Here is a 25,240-nt window from a genome sequence, read left to right as displayed (position 1 = left end):
AATTCATTCTGGGCTACTATTCACTGACAGATTGCAAATTTACAAATTGCTTACAAATATTTGCTTCTTATTGCTTTTATTTAAACAACTGCACGTTGTTTTTCTAAAGAATATACAAATATAGAGTTTGCAAGGTAGTGCCTCTGCATCCAAAACATTGGTCTCCTAAGCAAGGAAGTGGTCAAAAATCATTCTTAAGCTCAGAATTGATAGCTAAAATGCAGCAGATTTCCAGAGTAGGCCAAGAACCAAAATACATATATCACATAAAGTAACTAAATATAATGGCTTAAAGGAAAACAAACTGCTAAACAAGAGAAAACAAAATACTAATCAGGTAAAGTTGGGAGGAAAGTTAAAAATAATAATAAAAAAATGTTCTCATAGTGGGTGATTGCATATTACAGGGATTAATTGGTTAAGCTTTTTCAGCTTTTGAAGAACTGTTAGACCCAGCCCTCCAAATCCATGTCTGACAGGAATAGCCTGTAGCCCCTGTAACTGCAAATGAATTAATTTTGAAAGGAAAATTACTCACTTGGAATTTAAAATCAGACATTTAGCGATGAAAATGTTGACATGGGCACGTAATTGCTTTCTGACAAATGGCTAAATAAAAAGTCCTGCCTGAAATCTATAATGTTAATGTTGCCATTCTGGTGTCTCTTTTTGCCTCTGTCTGTGGGACCAAATCCTGTATCCTGAAACTGGAGGTGGGAAAGCCTTCCCAAGTCTGATGGCAAGATGCCAGACAAACTCTGAAATGGCTGGTCTCTCTGAAAGAGTCAAACTAGGCACCACCTCAAAAGCACTCTACATGTTTCTTGTAGCCTACCATGCTTAGTAATGTAACTACCTGAAATCTGCCAAGAGAGCAAATGCCAGCTGAGGCTCTGAGACAGCTGGAAAAATGTACTCTTCGTTGGTCCTGGGACTAAATATGAAGACCCTGGAATCCCTTACTGGGAGTTTGGCTTAGCATCAGGAGGTTGAAGAGCTTGCTTTACATCAGCTGTGACAACCTGTAAATACAAAGCCCAAATCCTCTTTAAAAAATCAAACCTTTTTTTTTTTTTTTTTTCTTTTTCCCCAAGTAATTTTGTGTGTCAGTGAAATTCATATATATTACAGAGAAAATTGAAAAGGCTGTTCATTGTTCATTAATGAAGTACAATTACAGGTATAAAAGGAAACGATTTTCTTAATGTCTGTTATACTCCTGTGATGTGATTGATGGTTGCTGTTACTAAAACAACAGAGAAAAATCACTTAATAAGAAAATAATCTTTTTGTTAGGCTGGAAAGATGTCACAGGAATTGCTTTCCTCTAAAGCATGCATTCTTGCTACAGACCCCCAGAGGATTTCAGGGTTTAATTGCCACTCTGTTCTTTCTATATAAAGGAACCCAACCCAGTGAGGAAGCAGAAGCACACTGGAGATCTTCCAGGTAAAAAGGGAAAAAAGAGGATCCTTGCACTGCAAAGATTAAACTCAGAGAAGGTTAATATGCAGTTATCTATGTAATCTGTCCATCCATCTCTGCTCCTAATTGACTTCATTAAATGAAACCACTTTTAAAATGGGGTCTGATGAATGGGATTGAATACTATGATTGCCTGTGAGAGTAGGAGAATGGACTCCACATCCCTTTCAGTGCCGCGTTTCTATGACTACTGCTGTGACTAGGAATCAGACAGAAACAGGCTGGCCTCCCTGGTGTGCCTATCGTCATGGTATCTAGGTACCACTAAATATAATTCCCTTCTGTTAAAAGAAATGGACTTTGTGTCATGTAAAGAGTAAATAATATTAATTTTAATAAAGGTCATTCAGAGAAAAACAGCTAGCTTTGATCATTATCATGAGAATATTTTTTAAACCTATTTGCCACAACATTTATTTCTGCATATTTTTCTTAATGTAATTGTTTGCTATTAAAAACACTGAGTTAGAAATAAATCTGTTTGGACTTACGAGGTGGAAAATGAATACACAAAGTATTTTCTTAGAAGAAAATGTACTTTTAAAATCCTATTATTAATATCTTCAGAATAATCATTGCTTTATGGCACCAGTGTCTCAACTTGTCACCCTTGTGTATGGTATTATGGTTTGTCTTGTGCAGAGGTCTGGAGATGACGTCTATCAATGGAATTCTCTTGGCAGTAAAATATGAGTACGAAAAAACACCTATTATCACTATACATGATAATAGTTGTATATAAATAATAAACACCTCCAAAAGTATAATTAAGGACTCCTGAAGCCAATTAATTTTAGCTGGTGGTATTTGCCTAAGCACTCATCATTGTAGGTAGTCCTTGACCATTATCTGGCTGATAGGTGAATGGTGCCTTGCAAAGGTCTGGGAGCAAACTACATTGACACATACAGGGTGTGGAGCAGGGACTGCATGACTTTGGATTATGACTGAAGCTCTCTCTTGCATGGAGATAAACTCTGACAGAAGGTGCTCAATGAGTTGTTGCCATCTGACAGCTCATAAAGGAAACCCCTTACTGACAAATTTACTGCTATTTTTCCATCCTTTAATCTTCCTCCAGTCTAGAGGAGCAGAATCATGCGGCTGAGAATGCAGCAAAAAATTACCAGCTATAAAAACATCACACACTTGTTACCTCCCATTGCTAGTTTGCTTTGAACCTCTCATTAAGCCTTTTGTCCAAAGGGTGTGCCTCACACCAAGCCCTGGTATGAGAGAAATGACTCAGTTCAGTGACAATAATAGCATTTACCAAGATTTCCCCCAAAGAGAAGGTGCTGTCATAACAGATGCCCAGAGCTTGCAGATATATTGATGAAAAAGAGAGCAGATGATCAACCAGGACAACGTTAAAAGTGTTGAGAGGCAGTATATCTTCCATTAACGATTTTCAGGTGCACATTCCAATAAACCAAGCCACAGCAGTATCTTGACAAGGTTTTACTACTTTGAATGGAATATTCAGACAGAAAGATGACAGATGATTTTAGAAAAGTACAATTAAATCAGTATTGAAAATGGAGAAAGTTGATCAAAGAACAAAGAAAGAATTGCATTAAAATTAATCATCCCAAGGTTGTAAAATCACTTGTAAACCCTCAGCAATGAAAGATTAAATGAGGAGGAAGTTAATGTTTTAAATCAATTTAAATTTTCCAGTAGAGAACTTGATAGTTCCAACAGACTTTGGCCTCTCAGAATATTTACTACAGTTTCAGGCAAGCCTTGTCAAACCATAAGCAGCTGAAAAAGTCATCAAATAAAAATAACTAATGTTAGGTTCATTAAGCAAAAGCTCAGGGTTATTAAAAACACACAGAAAACCAACAAAGACAAACAAACCAACTCATAACCCTAAAACCTGACGCATATTTAACCAAGAAGAATATCGGTCTTTTCAGAGAAGATCTTTGTTTATAGCTATTGAAGTTACTGGCATGGACCATGCTGCTTAATAATAATCAGATGAATGATAGTTCTGATATATTCATTAGCAGATCTCTGGTATTTAAAATCATGATGGAGCAGAAACAGTATTATGGATGCATTCAATATCAGTATAGAGTTGTGAGATTGCTCTGACATACATTCCACTTATATTTTTGTCACAACTGATTATGTTGAAAAGCTCTGGAAGTAATAACTTTTAACGACACAACATTTATTTTTCCAAGGAAGCTTGAGCTATAGTTTAGCAACCCTACATTTCTCAGGGAAGATACAGCAGACTTTTTTAAACACATGCTCTGAAGAAGATTTTTTTCTACACTGTTTGGTGCTGGCCACTGCTGGAGAAAGGATAACAAATTAAATGGCTCATTGATCTGTTCCAGCACAGAAAATCCTAGGTTTCTCTGTATTTATTGTAGCTGGTACTCTTCAATACCCAAAGGCTTAATTTAACACCCTCAACAACTTCATATGAGAACTTGAGAGAATCCTTTGAAATAAGGACATTCCTGTAAGAGAGCAACTTCTGCCACAGCCACACATCCTATTTGATTTCTGTGAAGAAAAATTCTGAAATTCGCATTTAGAAAAATTCTTGCTCATGCTTGGATTAATAGTCAAGGCTTCAGCATTAGGTCTAGGGTCAGTTTCAGCACCAATGATCCTAGTGCAAATAAAATGATTTACTGTGGTATGACATTTGTTTGGTAAGATACACAGTGCATAAATTCATCTCTTTCAAAAGAGTTATTAGAGGCACATCATATACCACTTAAATCCCATTTCTTAGAAACCTTGTGCCTTAGTCTCATGTTAGTCCTCTGTGTGAGGTAAGTGTCGGTCAATAAAATTTGCTGTTGCTATTGTTTAGTCCTAGGCTGTCTGCATAAAAGCTTATACTTGATTAGTGTGTGCTTCACAGCAGATGCAAAACATTCATTAAAATGGATACCTCATTTGGAAAAAGAAAAGACCGTGGCATGACAAAATTCTAAGCAGGACTTTGAGTATTTTTAAGCAGGACATTGAGTATACAGCGATAATTATTTTCAAAAACTAATCTAATCTCTAGTACTACATGGTAAAAACAATTAAAGACACTTGGTCATACCCTTTATCCAGCTATTGCCATACTGGCCTGAATGGAGCAGCAGCATTGGATGTGAACAGTGGAACTGGCATTTCATTTATTGCATTTCAATTATTGCATCTATTGACTAACAAAGTCCCTTAAAGCTCACAAATAGGGTTAAAGAAAAACACCTGCTACTTACATATTAAAAATGTGAGGAAATTTGTTTGCATTTTTGTGGAATATATAATTGTAGTGCATTTTAATATATATGGTCATTAACAGTTGATACAATCTCACTTTTAGTATCTACATACACACTTTAAAATAAATGTTTTATTGCATCTGAGTTAGTATGCATACGTAAGAAGATAGAGTCTAAACTATAGAGAATTTGAGCTCCTCTCTCTCGAGAGTCAAAGATGTGTAATGGAAAATCACAACAGGTTACGTGAGAGGTGGTGAATCCTTTTTCTGCTGGTACATATATAGAGTGTAGTTGACCACTGATTATTCAACTGCTTTGGAATGACTTCTATGGTCTAAGGCATGGCTGTAGCACATCGCTTTCTTAGAGATTGCTCCTTTATACTGCCACTAAAACATAAGTTTTACATTTTGCTGAATGGTGGTTAGAATATTTATTCTGAATTAGTTGTTCTCACTGAGACAGATTTAGCTCTGGTGTAATTGTGTGAAAGTCGATAGAGGAAAACTATGAAAAAACTTGGTCTGTTGAGCTTATTGATTAAATTTGATACATACAAATCACAAGCCATATTCTATCCTTGAACACATAGATTCAACTTATATTGTGCCTACTGAAAGCCATAAGTGCACATCTGTTACCAGAACATGGCTGAAAAATTTGTAACTCATTATCTTAACACAAACATAATTGTCTCTGGTGTGTAAACACAGCAATATCACAAGTTCTAATCTTGGGAAGAGTCACTGACCCCTTGTGTGAATTCAGCAACTCACTTGGCCTCCTGTGCTTCAGTAAAACCCTGCTAAAATCTGTAAGCATCAAATCTGTAGGAAAAGGAGCAAGTCGCTGACACTCAATTAAGCTATTATTTATAAATAATGTTCACTATAGCTATAAATATATCACATTATACCTGAAGTGGAGCTGCAGAAAGAACTAAGAAGATGCTAAAAATAGCTGGCATTACCACGCAGGTATGTTAAGAAAAAGGCATGTGGTTAATGTTTAAGTTTTCTTTCTCCTAATGTGATATTATGAAGCAGAGCTTTGCAATTTAGAAGGCTTCAACATCTGATCTTTTGTCACGAGCTTCTAAGATTACTCAGATAAATTCAGATAAATTCATTCCTGACAAAGCAAGCTTCCCTGCAAGGAAATCAAGCCTCTTCCATAGGTCTTCTAAAAATATTTTGTTCTCCTCACTTGGAAACATGAAATGTCTAAAAAGGTAAGTTACAAAGAAAGGTAGCAGCTAGGCTGTTTGCTACGGAGGTGCAAAGTCAATCAATATGGGGGAAGCATTTTGGGAATATTCTTCCTAATATTTCTAGAATATAGAAAGGGTGTAGAAAATGTTAAGTGTCCAACACCTAATTAATTACTTTGGCATACTTAAAAAAGAGCTAATATACACTAGGGTGTAACTTGTTATTTCCCCCTTAGCATTTCCTTCTCATTACAAGGAAGATGTCCTTGGTAGTGCTTGAAAAATGTTTTAAACTTCTCATACTATTTCTGTAATTGTGCTACACAGATGAGCACGATGGGTCTGTGCTGCCCCAATGAGAGGAGTGCTGTAGGATGTGTTCTGGTAGAGGTAAGGAGAGAAAATACAGCTCTGAGTACTGGGCTGGAAGCCCTGACAGGGTTTAAAGACTGGCTTTGGTGGCCAGATACTGACCAAAACAATGAACTGACATATCCAAAGACAAAATAGCCGCACTAACAAAAGCTGACACTTAAGAAGTTGTGCCAACTCATCAAACTGAGAAATGCAGAGGGTGAGAACAAGAGCCTTGTACAGGCTTTTCTTTTGATGCAGTCCAGGACACAGTTGGCTTTCTGGGCTGCAAGCTCCTGTTGCTGGCTCACGTTGAGTGTTTCTGTGAACCAACACCCCCAAGTCTTCCCCTCAGGGCTGCTCTCAGCCCATTCTCTGCCCAGCCTGTATTTGTGCTTGGGATTGCCCCAGCCCATGTGCAGGAACTTGCAGTTGGCCTTGCTAAACCTCGTGAGGTTTCTGTGATTATTGAAGAAACTCAGTAGAAAGAAACCCTTTATATAAAGCTAAGGAAATGGCACTATTAGTATGACTAATACATGAGCATCCCAAGTGTTAAAGCTGCTTTTCTTGGAGCATTAGAAATAGTAGAGCATCAAGTCTCAGTGAAAGGCCAAATACCTAAGAATCATTGTTAAAAGTAATGATTTCAGTTAGTCTACTTCTACAATACAAGAAATAGCTACAAATGAGCTCTTTACAAGCATTCCTGATATTTCTCACCAGACTACTCTCTAGTTAGAGCAAACATGAATTATTTCCAGCCTAAGAACTAACATGCCCAGCCTCTCCCTTCCTCCAAACAATATGGGTTGGAAGTTACAATATCAAGGGTAAGGCAGATCATAACAAAGCTCCTTTAATTCACTTGTATATCTGCTATTTGTGCCACCACACGAGTGCACGGAGTAGCGTATGACCTCGGTTATAATATCAAAGGATTCATTAGCTGTTTACTATGTTGGCAATAACGCAGTTTATGACCTGGTTCTTTGGACTCTGAGCATCACATTCTCCATCTAAATGCTACTGATGTTTTACTGAGCTAAAGCTATGCCTATACAAATGCAGGAGTCCTATCTAGTCTATGTGCTTACACTTACAAATACTGCAACATTTACCACAATTGCCCGTAACTGTGACTAAACTGAATATATTGAAAGGTGCTATGTTTTGCTTCATTAAAATACTACATAAGAGCATTTTTTCTCTTGCTAGACCCGTGTAATCAGAATTTGTATTTTTCTGGTTAATATTATGTTTCTTCCTTCTCCGAACCATATCTCATAACAGAGAAAAGAGATTTAATGCAAAAAAAAGAAAGAGGAGCTGTATATTGTTTTCAAGAAATAAAACTGCTTGCAGAATTGCTGCTGATTCCTATCTTTAAGAACCTGATAACAAGGATCTGAGTAAGCATTTTTTTAAATACATTTTAATGAAGTGACAAATGTGGAAAGATGCGCACCGAATTCCTTAGTGAATGTTGTGGAAATAAGAAAGAAAATATCAACCTCAAACCCAAACAAAACTAACTCTGGAGAGGAAAAGAAATTAATTTCAAGAACAACATAATACCATGCAGACCTGCTCTTACAGCAAACCATCAAGTTAATTTAATTCCGCAAACCCCATTGCTCCAACAAAATGTTGTTTAAATCAATTCATTCTTTCATTATGCCGCTTAAGAGTGCCATGAAGTGATGAGAAATTACTGAGATGACTTTTCATGTATCAGAATCCCCTCAGTTTCACTTCATTTTCTATCCTGACATGCGATTAATGTGCTGCATTTGCATGCTAAAATAGTATATTTAATTGTAAAAGTGGTGGTGTTAAATTACCTTGCAATGAGTTTATTTTAAATGGTTCATTAAAGTTTTTTAAATAGCTTACTGCACGATTGCATCTCTGCACTGCTTTGATGTATTACATCTTCAACCAATAGATGCAGTATAGGAAACCTTTACTTGCTGTGCTATTTGCCCTTTCAACAGCAAAATTTGAGCTAAAAGCAGTTGCAAGCTCACGGGTTCACATTCAGCTAATTATAGCACTCGAGTGGAAGCCCACCCCTCTCCCACACCTATAATGTTCTTTTCTGATTCTCCATCCTCTGGTAGCACACAATCAAGTCATACTATAACGCAGGATGTGATTTGATTAATGTCACTCATACATGTGCTCTTCCCCTACTTCCTCTCCATGGAAAAATAAAGTACACATAGATCTTTTCTCTGGAAAAAATAAAGTTCTGGGAATCTTCAGGTTGGCAAAGGCCAGGTTGAAGAGTATTTTGTTCTTAAAATGCCACATTCTAAGATTTACACAATCCCATGAAATTTAGGTCCTGGTTTATTTATTTATTTATTTTTGGTGAAAGGGAATAATTCAGTTGCATCAATTCACTACCAGTGATACTTTACAACTTCATGCTTCTCTTTAGAATATGTACATATAAATACAAAATTATATTTACAAGAACCGCAGAATCCTTTAGGTTGGAAGGAGCCTTAAAATCATCTCCTCCAACCCTCCCAACTCAAGCAGTGTCAGCTAAAACAGGTTGCTCAGGGCCCTGTCTAGTCAGGTTTTGAATGTCACCAAGGATGGAGACTCCACAGACTTTCTAGGCAATTTATTCCAGTGTTAGACCACACTCATAGTAAGAGTGTTTCCCTGTGTCCAGGGGGAACCTCCTGGTTGTTAAGTTGTGCCTTTTGTCACCAGTTATTACTAAGAGTCCTGTTCCCTCATTTAATTTCCCTATGCTGAATCTTCTGTTCTGCAGGCTGGAGTCTCAGCCCACTCAGAATTTCCTTATATTAAAAATGCTCCAGTTTTTTACTCATTTCTGTGGCCCTGTGTCAAATTCACTCCAGTAAATCCATATCAGTCTTGTGCTCAGGAGCCCAGACCTGGACACAACACTTCAGGTGTGAAAGAAACTCTGAGGAGTAGGGCAGAGCAGAGCAGACTGCTACCAGGAGCTGCAAAGGTGAGCTAAGGCAGCAAAGCCCTTCAGGAACGACCTTCCCTAAGCAACTCTGTTCTCTCCTGTAACACCTACCTGTGTCTACCTGATGGATAAAAGGTTTCTCTATACATAAGAGCATTAGGCTTTCATTTTCAGTTTAAACTGTATTTCCTAATTTTAGAGACCATGACCTGAAAGCTGCTGTAATTTTTTAACTTGCTCCATGCAGATCTCTGTTGTCATTGCTCACATGAATATACTTGGAAACATAATGGGAGCCTCACTTCTGTCTCTTGATCTCAAAGGGAATTAAGCACTGAAATAACTTGACAATGACAAGCCACATGTTAGTTGTTAGATTGAAGGATAACAGCCCTATTTTGATTCCTTGCTGTGTCTTTTTAGCAAGTATTTCACTAATGTGCACAAATAGTTGTCTATATTTAGGTCAGCTTCATGCACCGAAACATTGGTTTTATTCTATGGTGAGGAGGAAGAATATCACCCCTTAGGGAAGAGTATCATTAAACTAATCTATACTATTATATCCCTATTATCACTTCTGCATACATGCATTTTAAAATTAAATAGTACATAGAGATACACATTTGGAAAATTGGTAGTATCACTGCTAATATCTACTCATTGGTACTGATTGGTATACTTCTTCCCTGACATTACCTAGCATATGCTGATTAATGTGAGGCAGATACAGAGAAAAGAAAGTTTCCCTGGTCTCTACTGAAAGCAAACACCACTGGTAGCGGATTGGGATAATCTCTCAAGTCTTGGTGTTAGGTTTGAGGTGTTCAAGATGGATTTGAAAATCAAGCAATTACTCTTTCAGGTCCCACATATATGAATGATCCCTATTCAGGTTGCACTCTTCTGTGTGGTTTAAACTGCGAACAGCAAGAAGTGGAGTCATGGCATTGTGCATGATTTAGCAAATGAAAATACAAAAGACATGCAAGAAAATCTCGTTCAAGGGACTTTTAAAGTAAGATAGAAGAGGTCAGAGTTCAAGTTGAGCTTTCAGTACTGTTTTTGTATTTCTTGACTTGTAAGAACTTGTTCTGCTTTTAAAGATAACATCAATACCTTTTCACTTGCTTTGTATTCCACATTACCCAGATGTATATTTTAAGGTGAACAACAAAAACTATCATTTAGTTTTGTGAATGATGGTCTCAGCTTTAAGTCACACACAATCTCTACATAGTTATATGCTTCCATGACAAAGCTGCATTACACAATTACTCCTATGAACAGATGTTTATCAGCAAAAGGACACTGTTTTCACTTAGTGAAAGTGTCACTGCCCTTCCTTGGTACAAATGTGTACCACAGCCTGGACTGCCTGAAGCTATTTTGTCAAATATTGGTTTGATATTAATTATTGATTTAATATTATAGACAAGCTTTTGAATTTAGCCTCAGTGACAGTGGTAGAATTTTACTTCTTAGACTCAGAATAAGCTTTTCCAGTAAAAACAGATCTTATATATATATGTATACATGTTATTTTTTTTCAGGGGTGGAGTGGAGAGAGGGACAGAAGGGGTATGCTACTCGAATGGTCTACCTAGCATATAATTGCAGTACATATGTATACAGTAAAGTTCTTGATGATGTATCTGCACAAAAGTTTTCCAGGTAGTACCTGTGATTTTACTGAGAGCTTTTTTTTTTTTTTTGTTAGCATTGCAGAAGTGACTTTCAGGTGATTTGTTTTCTATTGTTTGTGCAGGAAGAGTTTCAGTCCAAGGCTTTAAACATGCTCTGTCTGCTCTTAATGCAAGTACTCAATGACTCCCTGAATAGAAAATTAAAACAAACAAACAAGTGTCTAGTAAAATAATTAAATAATTTAAAAACCAGAAAACTTTCTTCTGTCTCTTCTTCTTTTGACAACAGGTGTGCTTTGTGAATCTGGAAACTGCATTTTAGCAGGTGCTCTCAGTTGCTTTGTCTTTTACACAGAAGCAGGCAGAAGTCTCAACTTTTTCACCAGTTCATATTGGTTTAACTGCAGACTCTTCTAGCAGTCAGAAGGCAACGAAGGCCAAAACCATTAATGTTACATCAAGGTCAAAGGTCGATGATTTTCATTTAATAATATAGTTCTCAATTCTTGAGACTTTCCAAGTCATACTAAGGTTATCAGGAACAACATGTGATATTTTATAGACTATTTGTTTTCAGGTACTGGCTTAGTTGCTCAGTTCTGGGCTGGTTGGCAAATGAAGTCTTAGAAGATGGCATACATAAATCATGGATCTGATTTTTTTTCTAGCTGTGCCAGCACTCAAGTATTATTGTCTGATATGTACATTGCACACCAGTTTTGAGAAATAGTAACTGCAGACAGGTAAAGATAAGCAGAGAATATATTTCTCATTTTTTTTTCTTAATGTTTTCCAGTCCTTCTGAAGGTTATAAGCCAAAACACATTTCTTCTAGGTTGTAGTGGGTTTACGTGGCAAGGTTTTGGTAGCAGGGAGCCATAGGGGTGGTTTCTGTGAGAAAGATCTAGAAGCTGCCCCATGTTTGGGAAGGGCCCCATTGTTTTCCAGATCCGAGCCAATAAGCGATGTTGTTTTGCGCCTCTGTGAGAGCATATTTAAGACAGGGAAAAAACGCTGCGCCACACAGCAGCCGGGAGAGTCAAGGGAGTGGGAGAACAGCCTTGCACCAAGGTCAGTGTGGAAGGAGGGGGAGAGGTGCTCCAGGCGCCGGAGCAGAAGTCCCCTGCGGCCTGTGGTGAGGACCATGGTGAAGCAGGATGTCCCCCTGCAGTCCATGGAGTACCACGGTGGAGCAGGGTTCCACGCTGCAGCCCGTGGAGGAGACCACGGTGGAGCAGGTGGCCCTGCACTGACGGAGGCTGCCGCCTGTGGAAGACCCCTGCCGGAGCAGATTCCGGGCCGGACCTGTAGCCCGTGGAGAGGAGCCCACGCAGGAGCAGGTGATCTGGCAGGAGCTGCTGCCCGTAGGGGAGCCAGGTTGGAGCAGTTTTCTCCTGAGGGATGGACCCCGTGGTACGGACCCATATCTGGAGCAGTTCTGGAAGAGCTGCTGCCTGTGGGAAGCCCATGCCGGATCAGTTCATCAAGGACTGCATCCCGTGGGTGGGACCCCACAGCACAGGGGACGAGAGTGACCGAGAAGGAGCGGCAGAGAAGAAGTGCTGTAGACTGACCATAACCCCCATTCCCCGTTCCCCTGCGCCGCTCGGGGGGAGGAGGTGGAAGAGGGTGGATGGGGGGGAAGGTGCTTTTGGTTTGCTTTTTCCTTTGTTTTCTCACTTCTCTCGCTTGTTAGTAATAGGCAATAAATCTTACTATCTCCTTATGCCGAGTCTGTTTTGCCCATTACAATAATTATTGTGTGATTTTCTCGTCCTTATCTCAATCCTTGAGCCCTTTTCACATATTTTCTCCCCATTCCTCTTTGAGGAGGGGGAGTGAGAGAGCGGCTGTGGTGGAGCTCGGCTGCCCACTCGAGCGGAACCACGACAGTCTTTTTTGGCGCCCAACGTGGGGCTCGAGGAATTTGAGATAAGTATGATAGTTAGTAGAAGTAACGGGCAAAAATATGTGCAGGATGATTGTTAGGAATGTACAAGTTGTGAAGAATTTAAGAAAGCAGTAACTGTGAGATGTTAGTGTGGTGAAGGGATGAGGGGTGGTGTGTGTGTAAAATGTCCACCCTGTCGGTGCTGTGATGATGTTATGTTTATTTTGGTGTGGTGAATTTTTTTTCTTTTTGATGTAAGTGAAGTTTGTGAAGGTTGTTGTGATAATTGTAAAGTGATAGTATGTTGTGAGTAGTCTTAAATATGCTTTTAACAGAGGCGAGGGGTGGAATGTAGTGGGTTTACGTGGCAAGGTTTTGGTAGCAGGGAGCCATAGGGGTGGTTTCTGTGAGAAAGATCTAGAAGCTGCCCCATGTTTGGGAAGGGCCCCATTGTTTTCCAGATCCGAGCCAATAAGCGATGTTGTTTTGCGCCTCTGTGAGAGCATATTTAAGACAGGGAAAAAACGCTGCGCCACACAGCAGCCGGGAGAGTCAAGGGAGTGGGAGAACAGCCTTGCACCAAGGTCAGTGTGGAAGGAGGGGGAGAGGTGCTCCAGGCGCCGGAGCAGAAGTCCCCTGCGGCCTGTGGTGAGGACCATGGTGAAGCAGGATGTCCCCCTGCAGTCCATGGAGTACCACGGTGGAGCAGGGTTCCACGCTGCAGCCCGTGGAGGAGACCACGGTGGAGCAGGTGGCCCTGCACTGACGGAGGCTGCCGCCTGTGGAAGACCCCTGCCGGAGCAGATTCCGGGCCGGACCTGTAGCCCGTGGAGAGGAGCCCACGCAGGAGCAGGTGATCTGGCAGGAGCTGCTGCCCGTAGGGGAGCCAGGTTGGAGCAGTTTTCTCCTGAGGGATGGACCCCGTGGTACGGACCCATATCTGGAGCAGTTCTGGAAGAGCTGCTGCCTGTGGGAAGCCCATGCCGGATCAGTTCATCAAGGACTGCATCCCGTGGGTGGGACCCCACAGCACAGGGGACGAGAGTGACCGAGAAGGAGCGGCAGAGAAGAAGTGCTGTAGACTGACCATAACCCCCATTCCCCGTTCCCCTGCGCCGCTCGGGGGGAGGAGGTGGAAGAGGGTGGATGGGGGGGAAGGTGCTTTTGGTTTGCTTTTTCCTTTGTTTTCTCACTTCTCTCGCTTGTTAGTAATAGGCAATAAATCTTACTATCTCCTTATGCCGAGTCTGTTTTGCCCATTACAATAATTATTGTGTGATTTTCTCGTCCTTATCTCAATCCTTGAGCCCTTTTCACATATTTTCTCCCCATTCCTCTTTGAGGAGGGGGAGTGAGAGAGCGGCTGTGGTGGAGCTCGGCTGCCCACTCGAGCGGAACCACGACAGTCTTTTTTGGCGCCCAACGTGGGGCTCGAGGAATTTGAGATAAGTATGATAGTTAGTAGAAGTAACGGGCAAAAATATGTGCAGGATGATTGTTAGGAATGTACAAGTTGTGAAGAATTTAAGAAAGCAGTAACTGTGAGATGTTAGTGTGGTGAAGGGATGAGGGGTGGTGTGTGTGTAAAATGTCCACCCTGTCGGTGCTGTGATGATGTTATGTTTATTTTGGTGTGGTGAATTTTTTTTCTTTTTGATGTAAGTGAAGTTTGTGAAGGTTGTTGTGATAATTGTAAAGTGATAGTATGTTGTGAGTAGTCTTAAATATGCTTTTAACAGAGGCGAGGGGTGGAATGTAGTGGGTTTACGTGGCAAGGTTTTGGTAGCAGGGAGCCATAGGGGTGGTTTCTGTGAGAAAGATCTAGAAGCTGCCCCATGTTTGGGAAGGGCCCCATTGTTTTCCAGATCCGAGCCAATAAGCGATGTTGTTTTGCGCCTCTGTGAGAGCATATTTAAGACAGGGAAAAAACGCTGCGCCACACAGCAGCCGGGAGAGTCAAGGGAGTGGGAGAACAGCCTTGCACCAAGGTCAGTGTGGAAGGAGGGGGAGAGGTGCTCCAGGCGCCGGAGCAGAAGTCCCCTGCGGCCTGTGGTGAGGACCATGGTGAAGCAGGATGTCCCCCTGCAGTCCATGGAGTACCACGGTGGAGCAGGGTTCCACGCTGCAGCCCGTGGAGGAGACCACGGTGGAGCAGGTGGCCCTGCACTGACGGAGGCTGCCGCCTGTGGAAGACCCCTGCCGGAGCAGATTCCGGGCCGGACCTGTAGCCCGTGGAGAGGAGCCCACGCAGGAGCAGGTGATCTGGCAGGAGCTGCTGCCCGTAGGGGAGCCAGGTTGGAGCAGTTTTCTCCTGAGGGATGGACCCCGTGGTACGGACCCATATCTGGAGCAGTTCTGGAAGAGCTGCTGCCTGTGGGAAGCCCATGCCGGATCAGTTCATCAAGGACTGCATCCCGTGGGTGGGACCCCACAGCACAGGGGACGAGAGTGACCGAGAAGGAGCGGCAGAGAAGAAGTGCTGTAGACTGACCATAACCCCCATTCCCCGTTCCCCTGCGCCGCTCGGGGGGAGGAGGTGGAAGAGGGTGGATGGGGGGGAAGGTGCTTTTGGTTTGCTTTTTCCTTTGTTTTCTCACTTCTCTCGCTTGTTAGTAATAGGCAATAAATCTTACTATCTCCTTATGCCGAGTCTGTTTTGCCCATTACAATAATTATTGTGTGATTTTCTCGTCCTTATCTCAATCCTTGAGCCCTTTTCACATATTTTCTCCCCATTCCTCTTTGAGGAGGGGGAGTGAGAGAGCGGCTGTGGTGGAGCTCGGCTGCCCACTCGAGCGGAACCACGACATAGGTAAAAATAATACCTGACTGCTTTCACCTCTGCAGCTTAAATTATTTGATGGGGTTACTATTAGACTGCAAACCCACAGTTTTCATTCTGTACTCCTGATTGTTACAGCCTTGCTCTAGTCGATGCCTGGAGAAAAGCTACTAAGAGAATTGATGCTAGTCTTCCTCCTGGTGAGACACAAATCAGGCCTATGTCACACTTTAAATCCTAGTCATTAGACAATCATTTTCACATTTTTATTTCCTAGTGAAAATAAGTAGTTCTCTCTCCATTAAACAGGGCTGGACTTTAATCTGTGCAACCCTGCAGACGGGTCCAATCTGGGTAGGAGAATGTCCTAGCATTATGCTGATAATGCAACTTAGATACCTGCTGTTCCTAGACTACAACATACTCAAATTACTGGTGGAATACAGCACAAGTTTCCTGGGCAGGACCGAAGCTATTTTTCCCCAGTAGAGAAGCACCAATTACATAATACTAACAGCACTAATTAGCAGGCTTCAGGCCACTGCAGCTAGTGCAACAAATTTCTTACATCTTTCTCTACCTTGCCACTGCAGAACAAGTTAGCTTTAAAAGTGGGATTTCACACACACACAGGAAAATAAGTTTATGAAAGTCTCTTTAAATTGGGAAAAATAGAATTGACAAGACACCAAAGATGTAGGGCTGACTTAGGCCCAGGAGAAAAATAAGAGTAAAATGAAGAGGAATGAGATTTGTCATATAGTAGAAGAGAAATATGATTCATTTGAGAAAATGTATTTACAAGGAAGTAAGGAACAGAAAATAGACCTTGTAGGTAGCACTTTCTCAATTAGGCTTAGAGCCCAGCAACACATGCCTGCCTCTTGCTTCCTGGCAAAGGAGGAAAGCAAATGCTGAGTTTGCAGGAATTTCCTCCTCCTATAACACAAACCAGATAGTCTATTGAAACAAAATATCCCAAATTTACTGGCTACCTCCTCAGCTAGAACTTGCTACTTTCTCCCCTCATTCTGTAACCATCTCACAGGCTTCTCCTGTAGGTCCTCAGCACTAGAGGCCTTAAAGAATGGGATCATCCTGTTCCCAGAACCCCTGCTCCACTCTGCCCCTCAAACTTCTTTGAAGACAGCCCTACTTGCCTTTTTTTTTTTTTTTTTTAAAAAAAAAACTTACAGATTATTGATGTGAGCTAATAGCAGCACCCTTTAACAAATCAGATCCATCTTACAGCAAGGTAAGATGCAATAATACAGCCAAAGCTCTCCACAAAGATCTTTTCTCTCTTTCTCTCCTCCAGCATCTCCTTGGCTCAGCTTTCCAGTTCAGCTGCTCCTGTTCCCTTCCCCCTTGCTACCCCTGCCTTGTTGGCACACCAAGTCATAAAAGAGCACTTCCAAGGAGCAATAACTAATGTGATTCCAAGGCTCGTTTTTTGGTATTAATATCAAAACCTGACAGACGACTGTCAGCAAGACTGTCAATATCTGTTAGCAATGTAGCACAGCTGTTCTTTCTATTAATTCACTGATTTAACAATGGTTACTTGAATCATAAGAGAAATGTCACTGTAACTACACAATACCAAGAGTAAATAGACCACAGCACCATTTATATATGTTCGTGGTTCTCTGAAGGATCACCACTTATCAAATTTGGACAGCTTTACAAGGCACCAGCGATGTTCTCTCTCAAAGTTCATGTTCAGATTTGTGACAGCATCTATGAATAGCTTAGTCAGGTTTAGTTTGGCTCAGTAAAGTTTCTGCATGCATTGTTTGTAAAATGAGAAGTAAAACCTAGCCTTGTAGTTCCACATACTTCAGACTCTGAAAGTGTTTTCATTTCCAAGATCTCCTTGGAAGCAAACTTTAGCCCTCTACTTAGGGAGGATAGAAAGGGAAAATGGCTTGTCCAGATTTGGGGTGCAAATTAAAACACAGCTGAAATATCATCATATTCAGATGAGTAGACAAGGGTCATTCACTGCCCCTGTCTCCAGCTGGCTCCAATTATTGTTTAGGAGGGGCTTTTGCTAGATAAAAATCATAGAAAATGAGGTTTTATCTGTTTTGTTACTCTGAAGACATTCAGTATTTCAAAGTTCTTCCACGTAAATACAAAATAAAATTTACAAGGTAAATGTAAAATTGTGTTTCTTTTTCAAAGTACATGGACGTGTAATACAATGGAATTAATTTACCCCTGTTAAATCGGAGCTGCTTTAAAATCAATTTCTGCCTGCATTACATGTGTATAGCTACTTACTGTAAAATATTTTTGCACTCGTTTTGTATCATATTTTTGCACTCGTTTTGTATCATCCAAGGTTTGAGATGTATCATGTGGAACCTATGCTCCATCACTGCCACATGCAAACTTCAGCATCAGTGATGTGCAGACAATTACATATACTGGTAGGAAGATATTCTCTCAGCTCTTGGCTTTAAAAATCCCTGGCATTTTCTACCTCCTTTCTGCCTGGTATCTCCACAGCACAAGAAGCAGACATAAAATCATGCTAGTACAAAAAGGGCTGAAAAATTTATTTTTGTGGAATGAAAGGAGGGAAGGGGAAAGCAAGATGCAGTGGATGAGCCATATGGCTTATGTATGAGGAAGGCTCTGAGAATGACAGCAGTTAACTGCATTCACAGGACAGTTACTATTTTTTTTTGCTGTGAAGAGGCAGCTCTGCAAGTGACAATGGATGGGAACAGAAAGCTCATGGATTTCATGCCCACCCACCCTTGCCCACCAACTGATAGCAGCAGCTTCCTCTCTGGGTCATGTGCAAGGATACAAATCAAATGAAGGGAGGTTTTCCCAGGATGAAAGATTTCTATCATCTAGGATTTAGCTGGTAGGCTGTAAAGTGCTTTCAGATCCTTTAGATCTGTATACATGAAGGTGGATATCAGTAAAGTTGAACTGTGCAAACACCACCAAGAGCACAGATAACTCAAAGCTGATGAATTTAGCAGGAACCTTTTATACTACAGTCTATGAATTAGAGACAGGAGGAAAAGATTTTAGCAAAAAAAGTTAAGGCAACAGGAACAGGTGGGGATAAGGAATTTGTATTTTTCACTTAGTACTTGACACCTTGGAAGTTCAAATAGATGCATTTCATCTAACATGGAATGCCAGTATGTACCGAACAGAGAAAGATATGAGGCATTATCCAATGCAAACATAAAGCTTTACAGAGGGCAGTAAGCACACAATGACAATTTTTTCTTGTTCAACTAAAAGTATCTGTATCTGATTAACAACCTAATTTATCCTTTGGTAACACAAAAGGATCATTTTTTCCCCTGGGTTATCATTTTGGTTCTGATGCCTCTTCTGTAACTACATAGAATATAACCGTAACCACTTGATATTAGAGATGTTTATTTGTAACTGGAAGCAGGAGGATTTTTCAACAATACCATGGGCAGCACCAGCATAATCTCCATTCCCTGCCTTCACCCAAGCGTGCTTGTTCTTTGACAGCTCTTTTCATTCAGTTCAGAGATGCAATCCATGAGTGATTTTCAGGAATAAGGCAGGCAAGCACTGATTGTACAGTAGAAAAACCTAAACAAAGTCAATCCAGTTCTTGCCTTCCTTACTGTCAGGAATATCACATACCACTAGCACACTGATGGACACAACTATTAGGCAACCACTAGATCACCAAAATCACCTTCCAGCCTGCTGAGCAGTCAAGATTAACTTTTGGTTCTGATTTATTTAGGCTAGATTAGGAACAGACTGACAACAGGTTCAGACTCCACTACTCCTATACCCATGAACAAACTTTTATAGGGAAATGAAGTCCTTCAGTAGTCCTTTCAGTCCTGACTCTAGACTTCAGGCAGACCACAAACTACATTGAGATAAACTCTCAGAGTTGAAGAGCAAAACACAAAAAGCAAAAGCCTGCTCAGAATCCGACAGAACGCAAATCCCCAACTTCTACATCAAGCAGTTTTAGTGCCTGGCACCCTTTGCCTGCTGCCCAGCACTCAGCACACTGCACTCTCACCAAGTCTGGCAGAGCTGATTCTGCCTCAGCACCAAAAGCATACTTTCAACTGCAGCATGTTTTTTTTTGCATGCTAATCTAACTCAGCTCCTCCAGACAGATCTGGAACTGCTTGTGAAAAAAGGAGGCTTTGTGTAGTATTACAGATACTGTCAACTGTCAGGCCAATGCCAAATGCCAGACTATCTGCTCCTCACAGCTGCAGTGTGTTCCCTCTTCCAAGTGGCACCCAGAGGTGCTGCAGCAATGGCAGGAGCACAGCACTGTTTTGCTCACTCCAATCATCAGCAACACAGTTGTGTGATTTACCTGACCCATTCGCACTCTGTATGACTGCAGCTTTCACACTAATCTGTAAAGATGTAATTAGAGAACATTCATGGAAAAGCAGGTCGTTTTTATTTAGCCAGAACTGAGATACCTCACCATTTTTCCTTAACATACCCTATTTTCTTTTAGGCAATATGTCCAGATTTACAGTAAACTCCTTAAGTCTATGGCAGTCAAAACCTTGTCTTTTCTGCCAATTGTAACAATTGGTTGTAAAAGCTTGCCTATTAAATCCTAAGAGAGGAGAAACAAGGAAATAGAACCATTACTCAGTTCTCAAACTTTATTAGATGGAAGTAGTTCACAACTGCCACTGACTTGAATTAGATGGTGATCTGAAAGACCTAGAATTAAAAGTGTCGTCTCAACACAAACTTTGTAAGTCATGCACCCATAAGAGTAGCGATGGATTTGTTTTCTGATATACAAACTGTTGGATAATTAGTAGAGTTTTGGTAACTAGCATAGTTGAGAGAAAAACATGATTTATTGATAGTTTTCATATATGTAAATGTCTTGCTCAATGGACATATTTCAAGTGTATTTGTTTCATATAGAAATAATGCAATGCCCACTGTAGTTTTCCACTTTTGAAACATCTGCCCTCCTGAGCGTTAAAATAAAAAATCCAGCCTAGCTTTGTATAACAGCACAAACCCTTTGTACAGTAAATTACTACGTGTCCTTTTATATACAATGTGCTCAAAACCAAGGAATTTGCATGTTGAATTTGAATAACAGGCCAAAATGAGATAGTTTCTCTTTGCTGATGGAAAAGCATTAGCCCCAAACACATATAACCATTCTTCAGTACAGAAATGTATTCTTTAAAGTAAGGGTAATTGCAAAACCACTCACCAGAAAGGAAAATAGGTTCCAAAAAAATCACATCTGATTGATGTACTTGACAAGAGGGTAATAAAATTAAGTTATGCTCAGAACAGTTTAGAATAATTGATTTGGTTTATGACTTTGACCAAAGTATGCAAAAAAGCAACATTCTTTCATAGTGTCACTATAATTGTTCATACTCTTGAAAGAATATGAAAGAGGAAAAACAGCTATTAGAGTTTTGTTATGAACATGGCTAATTAGAGAATCTGAATAGGATATTTGAAATACCACATCTACAATGCCCATGGACTGTGCAATGCATATAAACACATACACTGCCCATGACTCAGACCTAATTGTGCCGTTTTACCCAGGCCTCTGACTTTACTCCCACCATCTACTGTGGCAACAAATTACATCACTGAAATCCTGTTTCCTCTCCTATGCCTCTCCAAAGGTCCTGAGACAGAATGATATGCTTGATGTGACAACTTTTAGGCTCTGTGCCTGAGGGAGATTATAATTAGCAAAAAGTACTTTGTAGTTCACTTGTAAGCTAAAGAAAACAGTTAGGTGACTGGTAAAGCTAGACAGGACTGCCCCTTGTGCTGGTATCCACAGCTTAGAATTTCATGCTTTTCACTGTGCATGAACACTACCTCCCTGCCATGGCACTGAAGCCACTTCAAACCCTTTCAAGGGGCACAGGGTGGGATAGGGAGCTGTCCAGGGAATGCCTGCACATTGTTTCTCATGTACAAAAATACAGAAGTCTGTAGGCATCGAACTGGCCTGAAGAGGGACATAATCGACCTCTTCACAGCAAAGCTTGGTGACAGCAAGCAGCAGGGTTTGAAGGTATTGTCAGACTCAAGAGAACATTTTGTTTCTTGCAGTAAAAATGCAACATAAAATCAGAAAGAGTGTGAATATCTTAGTTCAGTCAACTAATTTAAAACGTGATTTTGGGGCCAGAAGCAATTCATTAGCTGCAGCCTAAAGCTTTCCCAGTAAATCTCAGGAAAAATTGAATGATTTCATATTATAAAAAACTTGTTATAACAAATTGACATTTTAAGTGCCAGGAGAATTTAAAGAACACTACCTTGCAGCAAAATCTTGTAAGGAGATGCAGACACTTCCTATTACTCGCTGTTTTGACCACTTCTGCATGCATTCAGTTGCTTGGCACCATTTGTGTACTCTCTCATCCTCAGCGGAAACATTTTCCTAATTAGAGGAAATAAGAGAAATACAGAGAAATGCTTTTAGGATGTGTTAAAGGTGACAAAATGCTTAAGAATGACACAATCCCTTTAAGTCTTAAGAGTAGAATTTATTCTGCAAGACAAAAGAGCAGAGTTGTTTTTTTTTTTTTTTTTTTTTGAAGTCTTCTCCTGCTTTTTTGTCAAATGGTAACTTGCACAGAAAGAATGCAATGAACTATTTTGTGTGGAAGACGGAAAGTTGGGTCTGTCAACAGGATTTATAATGTATTCTGTATAACCATTTACTTAGAAGCATATCTTGTGAAATATCATACTACTCCAGGAGAGTGCCTTGTTTTGTTTCGTTTAATTGAAAAATCAATTAATAGCTATTTTTGATACATCATCTTTCACCAGACATGTGCCAGGTGTTCATTAAAGAACAGCTCTATATATTTATTATCCTTGACAGGTTAAAAATTAGTTCCTGTGAAGAAACCTTAAATCGGGACTTATAAACACATTTAACATAAGGCAATTATTCCTTTAGAAAACTCAGTTAATCTGCATACAGAACTGAAGAATGCTGGAGAAGATTGGAGAGATCTTGGTGTAGACCCACAAACAACTGCTTACTTTTTACTTAGGTGTAACTTCTAGCAACTTTGCTGGAATTATCATCTAAGAAAAGATTGGAAAGGATTGAGTTATGGGTCAAGAAGAAAGAGCTAAGAGCTTCAAGCAGGTCACCATAGTCCCTCATTCCAAGTCTTAGTACATTTGAATCCAAAGCATCTCTTCCTTATCAGGTGCAGATACCATAAGATTCTTTGCAAGAAAAGAAATACCTCAGATAAAATGTTTTGGCTCTTTACTGCTTTGGGCTTAGTCATGTTTTCAAACAGATCCTCACAAGGATTTATATTATCACACCAGCCTGCATCTCTAATCTCTTAAATCCAAAATGCAGACACTTAAAATCCTGGGTCAGCATCTCTGGAGCGTGTAGCAAAAGGAATTCAGGATCTGTCCCAGCACCTGCTCTCAGCTGTATTGAATGCAGAAGAAAGCAAGGGCGAACAGCAGCTCTATCCCTGGCTTTTTCTCAACTGTGCTGTCAGCTGCTCAAGGGCAGGCAATTTTAAGGCATTCTCTCTTTATGCTGGATGCTTTTGATGCCCCCATGCTGAGGTTGAGCATCCTGTTCTCCAGTGGCCAAATTTCTCTAGGAGTTGAGAAAGCACCTTGCTTTCCTCACTGGATTCTCTAGAGGCAGCAGAACATCAGAAATCCAGACAACTTCCACCTATTTTTTTTTTTAATGAAAACTATAAGGATTCCAAATTCTGTCACCCATGCATATAAAAAAAAGTCCTTCATATGCAGAATTAGGAAATAAAGGGACTCCTCTTCAGTATGTACAGTATGTTTGGACTTGCTCTGTGGGAAGGGGGGAATACCTGGGTGGTCAGAGGCCTGGACTAAGTTACTGTCTGTTAATAAAAGCATAGTCATGGAGCAGAGTCTTTTCTGCATGTTGTTAATGCTTCGATCTAGAAGTGCAGGAGCTTAATTTTACATGTGTACATAGCTGGTTCAATTGATGGCCACAAAGAAAATTGTATCTCTAAATGTGCTGATGTGCTTTTCTGGCTTGCAGTGTGAATCCCTGATTGAACAGCCGTGGCAGAGCATTTTATCAGATGAAGGAAAAGATTCTTGCAGAATTTAGTTGTATATAGAGCCAAGTGACATTCAGAAGAAAAAGCTTGCCACAAATAATTCACTTTGCCAACACTAGGCACTATGCAGTCTGATTTTAACATCTATTCACACTAAGCAGATTAATGATTTTACTAGCTCACTGTTCTTTCTAAAAAGCACCAAAAAACATTCTACAAGCCATGCTAATCTTTCACCTTAATTAAACCATTAGAACAGTAAATGTTCACTCTGAGCTTTTCTTAAAGAGAACTGTTGAAAGAACTTGCACTATGTTTCCTCTGGGATTTACACCATTGTAAAGTGCCTTATTTTGTGTAGTAGTTTCCCACTGCACAGTTTCTACTTGTTTGATCTGAGGGAGAAATGCATTCAGGCACCAGGACAACATCTCTTATCTTGTATCAAAAGGACCCATTCTGTTCATACCAAAAAGAAAACCTTTCACTGACTTAAACTGGAGCAAGAACTGCTAACGAGTAACGGAAGAATTTAGAAGCTTGCTCCCAATTACCCAGTTGTTATATTCTTGATTTGTTATATTAAATGGCACCATGAAACCACTAGACTTTGTCTGGGTGGGTGGAAACAACCTTCAGCAAATGGTTAATGTTTGATTTTGTTCAACTAAAATGGATGGAATTTTGGTGCACAATGTCAACTTGATTAAGGACTCTATACAGTTATGCAGAAATAAGTGGATAACAGTGCATTTCTTGTGAAAATTGAGGGTATAAGAAACAGCAGGAGCACAGCAAGAAGATTAGAAAAAGAACTGAAGAGAACTGTTTAACAGCTAATTAGAGTCATCAACTGAGCACTACTGGTTTGCATAACTGGAGACATTATGCCACTGAACAGGGGTGTGCACTGAATATCTCATTAGCTTCTGGGAATTCCTGCACTGAAAAGTTGTTGACAAATGTTTCATGAGGGACAACAAAAATTACCAGAGGTGAGGGATCAATTTAACAGGGTGGTTAGACACACATATGAAAAATTCCCATAAACAGTTTGGCTAAACATTAGCTAGAATAGAGATGTTAGACTTGCATTTAGGAATAAAACAGCTCAATTACTTAAGTTTGAATCTAAAGATGAAATCAAAGTTTTCTTTTAACCTCATGCATGTTCTCCCAATTTCCAATTTAATTTGCATCATACTAGGTGTTAAGCAGTTTTTACCCTTAGCAATATCAGAAGAGTCTTTTAACTGCAGAGCCACAAATGGGCATTACCCATACCTGTCTGAGCTGGACAAATCAAAGTAACAATTTCTTTAATTATTTCATCTTTGAGGTAGACCAATGTTTTCAAGGTAAAACATCTAGACTCAAAATTTTCTGCAGATGTAGAATCTAGAAGTCACAGAACATTCTTCAAAAGGTTATTACCAGTGCAAAGGTAATCATAAACATCCGAGTTTCTCTTTCTGATGTCCAATCAGAACTTTCAGGAATCTACCAGAAATCTGGTATTTGTCTACCACCCCTCCTCTTAAGTGCACATATAGTATG

The 25,240-nt window shown here is 40.2% G+C and overlaps 1 long non-coding RNA gene across 2 annotated transcripts in view; it reads right to left on the bottom strand.

The window, feature by feature from the left end:
• The window catches only part of LOC311437314, a 487,226-nt gene that overhangs the window by 94,346 nt on the left and 367,640 nt on the right, over window positions 1-25,240 (bottom strand). Inside the window, exons 5-6 of one of the 2 annotated variants that reach the window (XR_014693401.1) lie at window positions 21,899-22,023; window positions 8,725-10,179 (exon numbers count right to left, since the gene is read on the bottom strand). This is a non-coding gene — a long non-coding RNA (uncharacterized lncRNA). Of the gene's footprint in view, window positions 1-8,724; window positions 10,180-21,898; window positions 22,024-25,240 lie in introns of those variants that run through there. The other variant, XR_014693400.1, reaches the window with a different exon arrangement.

Source organism: Aythya ferina, assembly GCF_964211825.1.
Source record: "Aythya ferina genome assembly, chromosome: 5".
NCBI lineage: Eukaryota > Metazoa > Chordata > Aves > Anseriformes > Anatidae > Aythya > Aythya ferina.
Note: the sequence above shows the minus strand (reverse complement) of the source record. Positions and strands in the feature narration are given on the sequence as shown.